Here is a 7,174-nt window from a genome sequence, read left to right on the forward strand (position 1 = left end):
TTTGATACCATACGGAGCGACTATGAATAAACCAAGCTGATCACTGCTTTTTTTGGGACTTAACATTGATTCGAGTAGGGTCTAAGCGTCTGAACAAAAATATATTTTTGCGTATCGAACATCGTCCTATTTAGTTCTTACTATGCTATGCACTCTTCCTCTATCACTACATCTCTATCACACCAATGTCGAGAGTTTACCTAAGCTCTGTCTAAGAATCAGATCATACATATGACGAAAGTTTACCAAAGTTCTGTCAAAGTAGGGGTATTCATGTGCAGGATCGGTTAGCTTACACCTGCTAGAAACGATGTTAATTCAACAGGGTTCAACAAATGATAGAGGAGGCTTGAGAGAAAGGCAGCAAGGTGGTATCAGCCTGAACCGCACTGTTCGCAAGAGTTTTATAGCGTTTGATCTTGTTTTATAAGAGACTAAATGGCGCAAGTAACATTTCCATTAAAATATCTCCGACCTGACAGATAGATGGCGTCACTTAAATGAAATTTACTTAGATCTAACCTCCAAAAAGCTGTACTTTCGGAGATCGAACCTCGTTTAGATCATTGGTATGCTTCGTCTAAACGTGTTGAAATGAGCACCGAAGACGGTGAACGCCCAAAATAGGTTGTTACCGACGGAAACACCAAAACAGTCTACAAAATAATTTTAGAAGACAGGAAAGTGGATTTGTACGTGATAACAGGCACTCTAAGGATATCAGCCGAATGTGTTAATCATATCATTCACAAATGTTTAGGTATGAGAAAACTCATTGCAAAGTGGGTGCCGCGGGTGCTAGGTTTTGACCAAAAATAACGACGATTCGGAGCTGTTCCAGTGTAATGAATGTTACAGTCGATATGTGACAATTGATGAAACATGGCTCCATCATTTCACTTCGAAGTCCAATCGGCAATCTTACGAGTATATATTTTGGGATGCACATGGAATAATTTTTATTGCCTATTTTGAAGCAAAGGACAAATTGTACCACAAAACAAAGACATCGAAAAGATGAAAGGTCGCTATAATCAGTGTACTAGCCCTGAAGGCAATCATGGTGAATAAAAAACGAATTTCGAACAAAAAAATGTGTAAAAAATTTCTAATAAAAGTCACTTGATATGTGTGGCTGAGGATTGTACTGCGAGCAGGTGTCTCCTGGATTGATTTCCACGAAAGTAAAAAACTTCGTTGTATAATTTATATTGACAGGAGCTCCAGGATGCACCTGTCTGTCACAACTGAAGCTTTTCCATGTGTTGCTTATTCTGGACAATTAATATAGGGACTAGGGGAAGGTTTGAACCGATATAAATGAACCAGGATAACAGGCAAATCTCAGGAAAGATAATGACTACTCCCTCAAAAATATTGTCAGCAAACTGATCATAAAATCGACCAAAGTAACGTATACAAGGTGAGTGCCAAAGTAAATAGGACTTTTTGAATCTAGCGCCCTCTGGTGGCGCTATCTATATATCGACTGTTGTATTATAACATTTGGTTGTCTTGCGGTATTTTTATTGAATTTTCAATTGTTCATAAAATTTTTTTGATGACTCATGCCCAGCTCTGGACCGATGCTACGGCTGCTGCTATACCGGTCTCTTTCGACCAATTCAGCGATTTTATCGCGTGGCGCATCTTCGACCACCTCTACACCAGAACGAAAACGTTGAAACCATCGTTGTGCGGTGGAAATGGAAACTGTATCGGGTCCATAAACTGCACAAATTTTATTGGCGGCTTGAGMTGCATTTTTGCCTTTATCGTAGTAGTACTGTAAAATATGCCGTATTTTCTCTTTATTTTTCTCCATGTTTGCGACGCTATAACTCACGAACGACTTAAAAGAAACGACAATCAATCAAACACGTGTTAGCGCGTGAAATTAGCTTTTCAAAAAGGTATAGCATGACCCGATGCGAATAAAACTAGAACTACGCGCTCTCAGCGCCAACTAGCGAAAATACCGCAAGACTTTTTTGACAACCTAATATATACGAGTATTACCACTGGTTTTCGATATCACCACAATAAAAAAATATATGATTTTCGGGATTAACATCGCTCCCGCCCACCAAATGTTAAAATTATTGCATACTTCAGGGCATAAGCGATTTACATTGACTTGTCAACGCTATCAAAGACAGAGTGATCGGTTTACGCGCTCTCTCTCTGTTTGCAACACGCACAGACGTATGTGGATGTGTATGTATATTTTTTTCATGAATCATGGGAAGCGCAGATAAGAGTGAAAGCTTATACATCGTACATTAATAATTACATAAAAARTGTAAAGCAGAAATAAATAAAATGACGTAGCAAATTAAGCGGAATAGAACATTACGAACCACATCAAGCGATAGCGTAAAGTTCCAAAGGGCTATTAGACAAGTATGTGATGACAACGCATTGTAACATTATTGATAAATTAATATAAAACTATATGCAAATAMGGTACATTAATAATTATATTTACTTCACATTGATTTCAAAAGTATTCAAATTATTAACCCAGGAAGATATAACATAAAAAGAAAAACTAGATTTAAATTCACAAAAAATTTTAAAACACAAATGAATCAGTGCTTGGTTATACTCTAGGGTATAAAGCATGAACTCGATGAAGAATAGAGCCATGTGTAGAAGTTCAAGCCAGTGAGGAAAGTCTTCTGATTGCCATTCATTTGGGAGTGGCCAAAAACAATTCTTTTACATATGGCTCAAGCAGCTCAGGACTTCCGGTCTTAGAATAAATATCCTCTGGGTAACCAAAGGACATACGTTTGAAGGCAAGCTAAGGTGAGCTGGCAAACCATCTCTAATCAGAATTGTAGACTGGGTTTGGGAACCGCCACGTAAAAACCAACCCCAACGCAAATGAAACAACAGCCTTGAAAAAGAAAGAATTCGGCTATGGTATGAAGATATCCATTGATATTGGATTTGGTAAACTACTAGAATAATATTYAATGAAACACACAATTTTTGGTACTGGGATCTGAAGAAGTCTCTGTTTTTTCGCAGGTTTTTATAAATGTAGCTCTATTTCTTTGGCTAGCACTGTACATTTGCATTTAACATTGCTATTGTATTCGCTTATTGCAAAATTATGCATATCTCCTCCCATATTACAAATCTAACGGTACTTTAGTATTTTATCAAGACGTAATTATAATTTGTTATTACATAAATGTACATAATTATAGTTTTATCACATACAATTCTAAGAAATAAATCGCTGCAAAATGAAATACGCAAAGGAACAAAAAAAAATATTTTTTTTAATTTTTTACACAAAGAAATTATTTAATTTTGTTGCATTCACTCTTGCGAGCATCTCGTTTCCGTTCTTTTCGACAAAAAACGAAAGAAATTTATATCAGAAGCCTCAATCTCTCATCCATCTCACTGCCTTCTGACCTCCGTATCAATTCACTGACGACGCGCTCACTGCGATTACCTCTGCAGCAGCAGCATGCAAACAGTATAACGAATAAGACAAAACGGAATCGACGACCGGTCGCGCTCTACGTGACTACTTTCAAACATTTCTCGGCGTCTGCACGCATTCACACGCGGCTTCGTTACCGATAGCGAGACAGATTGTGAAGAAGCGTGTGCAAATATGCATAGTATATACAGAAATAAATATATGACATATGAAATATAAATAATAAAGACGAATGCAGAATTAAGAATGAAAGAGCTTAAAAACTGCTCCATGCCTGATTGTATGCACCGCAGCATTTGCGTCTGCCAGCTGATCGTGCCGATCGCGCGCAGCCAACTTGTTTCGTCTGCTACGCTGTCGGCATTTTCATTCTCGTCGCTTTATGGGCTCCATACCGGGAGACGCATACCGCTTTTGGCCGCTTCGCCCCACGTTTAGTTCAGTTGCTTTCAAAGCGTTGTCGATAGCAGTTCGCTCGTGGGACTTGCAGTCCGGTACTCATCCACAACTAGTCGCCTTCTCGTTTAGACGAACCCGTCCAACGGCCGCACACAGTYCACTTGCATTGCAGTAATTTCCTGTATTTCGGTTCTTTGTACACGGTTACGCGGCAGCTGGTGTTTGTGTTCGCACATTCAACTTGTGAATAAAACAATTAAAAACAAAATAATAAAAGCGACGCAAGAGAAGTAGGTATCTTTTAGCGCGATATCTGCCACCCCTTTTGTTGGTGATAAACCAAAAGAGAAAAAGCGAAAACGAAAACGAAAAAAAAAATTCACTTGATTTCATGAGTTATATGTTTTGTTCGCGGTGATTGCCGTCTTTCGTCGATCAATTGACACAGTTATTTTGTTATTTTTACTTTACTGTTTATTTAATTATATATCTATATTTTTACCGACTTCGTTTGTGTTAATTCTATCGCGTGCACAAGTAACTTGTTCGATTGTGCTCATTTCGCATGTTGTGAAGAGTATAGAGAAAAGCGGTAAATGTAAAATGTATTGAAGAAAGCTTGAACAGAAATATACATATGTTTGAATATGTGCACTGGAATAAACCCTAAAATAAACTCGTCATATGAAAAAAAATAAAACAAAATTATTAAAAAAATAAAACAAGAAATTGCCACCCACCCATATTGCCTCATCTCTTTTTTCTCTGCCTCTCTTAACATATATTTTGTCCACTTGAGGCCCACTCAGCTGTTGCGTGATCGCGTCTACGTTGCGTGTGCCTTTATTCACGTGCGTGCGTTACCCTGACATTTATGACAACAAAACACATGTCAAACAACACCAACAACAACAATCAATAATTTATCTAACGTTCTGTGGTACTTTGAACTATTTGCACTAATAATTGGACGCCTCACCCAATATAAACTTTATCGAGCTTTGACAAGCAAGCAAGTCTGTCCGACAGACAAGCTGCCTAGTTGTTTACATTTAAGCAAACACACGTAGCAAGCCGAGGTATTTTTAGATACCGGTATTTACTTTTTTTATGGATTTGCACCAAAAAAAATTTTTTGTTGTGCTTTTATTGTTGGATTATTTTTATTATATTATATTTTCCACAATGGTTTATACTGGCATTGTTGTTGTTTAACAGCACTTTCTAAAGAAAAGTAAAAATGTTGTTATAGCATCAGTAAGCACCGTTAGTATGATTTTTATGCGGCTAAGGACTGTCGACAACAACAACAATAAAATATTTTCCGAACCGGTTTAACTCTTCAAAAAAAATCCGTCTCAAGCAGAATTACTTTTCAAAACGAGTTTCGAGATATCGGAAACAAAAGTTCAGTTCACTTTTCTTAAATTAGAAAGACTGGTGCAGAAGCCTTTAAATAAAAACAATTCATTGTAGATTGAAACTCGTCGGAAACGAAAGATAAACAGCAAACATTAGAAGAAAAATAATTTACTGGCGATCTGAGGTCTGAAAAAGGAAGGAAAGGGGCGTGTTTGAATTTTTAAGGGTTAGGAATGGTTTGTCTCGTTTTCCGGCGATACTACGAGTCCTATGGAAAAAACTTATATGGCAGTGTTGTTGGTGATAAAAGGATCCATAACTTTTGTATATCGACTTTTTCACATTACCAAATTTTTGGGGTTTTTAACAAATCTACTGAAACATAGCAAACAACTAAGTCTATAGGCTGATCGATTTTTTAAACAATTTTCGGCAAAAGAATAAGACTAAGATTGTTTGGTAGACAACCCAGCTTTTTTTCAATAACTAATTTCACTCACTATGTCTGAAAACATATAATAAATCACAATCTATAGCAGTTTTTCTTGGCATGTTGTGCATTCATTTACTTTTAATTTCATTTTCTTACGATTTTTTCTTCATTTATTTACTTTTGCCTCAATATAATAAACAAAAAAGYGAAATATATGCATACATAAGTAAAGCACAGCAGGTGTTATGCAAATTAAGCTCGGTATTCGATATTTACAGTGATAATTATCAGTAATGGTTCTATTTATCGCACAGTTATTAATGATAATGTTCTCAAACTTTTTGCAATAATACTAAAGATACCCGTTAGGAAAATTAAGAAGTCAAATATAATAACGTTGCCAATCTATAGAAGTTAACTTTTAAAATTTAGAGTTAAATTAACAAAAGTTAAATGACTACTAATAATACAAAAGTCAACAGGTTAGGCCTAATCCTTTACATTTTGTGCTCTCTGGATTCTTTTTTAATAACTCTTTGGACTCTTGRACCATTCATTCGTGTCAATATTTAAAGCACTACTCACATTTCTACTAACTGATCTAAAAGCCGCTATTTGCACGGCCTTTGACACTCAACAAACGAGCTATTTAACATTTGTTTATGTTGCTGGTATCAACGTACTTTGGCATTGCCTCACTTCCGCACTGTAGTTGTTTGAGCAGATTGAMAGCTAAATGAGACGCTCGAACGCAATAAAAGAGCTAACAACAAACAGCAAAGTCACAAAATCTGGTTAAATGCACAAAATGAAAGGTAGAAATAAAATGTAAATGACATAAAATTGGCAGCGGTTGGATTAAGCTTGCGCTGGAAAAGATTAAGCGATGTTTTAATGAACGATTAGCTTTTATGTGTTTGTGCTATGCGTAATTGACAATTTAGACGAACATGACAATAGCGAGAACACTCACAGACAGCAAGGAAGTGTTTATTCACTAACTAACTTTGACAGCATTGTGTATATCGTGCGTGCTGTGTGTCTATAAATTATGGCAAACCACAACAATGATGACATGTTAAACAAGTAAATATGCAAAATTGGCTGCTTAAACAAARAGGTGCCACAAAAGTGACGATAAAATTAATTGGAATAAATCCGAACGCAGATTGCGATTTGATGCGAAAATGGTGGTTGGCATAAATGAAGAAGAACAATTTAGATATAAATTAGATAACAGTGGTTATCTTACAGGAGAAAAGTGGCGAATTAAATAAATAAAATCAGTAATAAAATTAAAAAATAAAACAGTAATGTTGATAAATAAAAATAAAATTAAAAGTTAATAAATAAAAACTACAAAAAAAGCCAAAATATTAGGAAAAATACTAAAAATAAATAAAATAAAATAAAAAACAGAACGGAATTTATAAATGAAAAGATGAAAAAACTAAAAATATTTTAAAATGTAACAATAAATTATTAAAAGTTAGAAATTAATTAATAGACATTAACAA

The 7,174-nt window shown here is 35.6% G+C and overlaps 2 protein-coding genes across 2 annotated transcripts in view; one reads left to right on the top strand and one right to left on the bottom strand.

Annotated features, from left to right (window-relative positions):
* LOC108969088 (trans-1,2-dihydrobenzene-1,2-diol dehydrogenase-like) overlaps nucleotides 1-7,174 on the bottom strand; it is a 66,484-nt gene that overhangs the window by 42,302 nt on the left and 17,008 nt on the right. The gene's annotated exons all lie outside the window — the stretch shown is intronic.
* Nucleotides 3,888-7,174, top strand: part of LOC108969087 (diacylglycerol O-acyltransferase 1) — a 27,047-nt gene continuing 23,760 nt past the window's right edge. Inside the window, exon 1 of the mRNA XM_018933591.1 lies at nucleotides 3,888-4,152. The gene's annotated coding sequence lies outside the window, so the exon portion shown is untranslated. The remainder of the gene's footprint in view (nucleotides 4,153-7,174) is intronic.

This window comes from Bactrocera latifrons, unplaced genomic scaffold, assembly GCF_001853355.1.
Source record: "Bactrocera latifrons isolate USDA-ARS-PBARC rearing strain unplaced genomic scaffold, ASM185335v1 scaffold_24, whole genome shotgun sequence".
Taxonomy (NCBI): Eukaryota; Metazoa; Arthropoda; class Insecta; order Diptera; family Tephritidae; genus Bactrocera; species Bactrocera latifrons.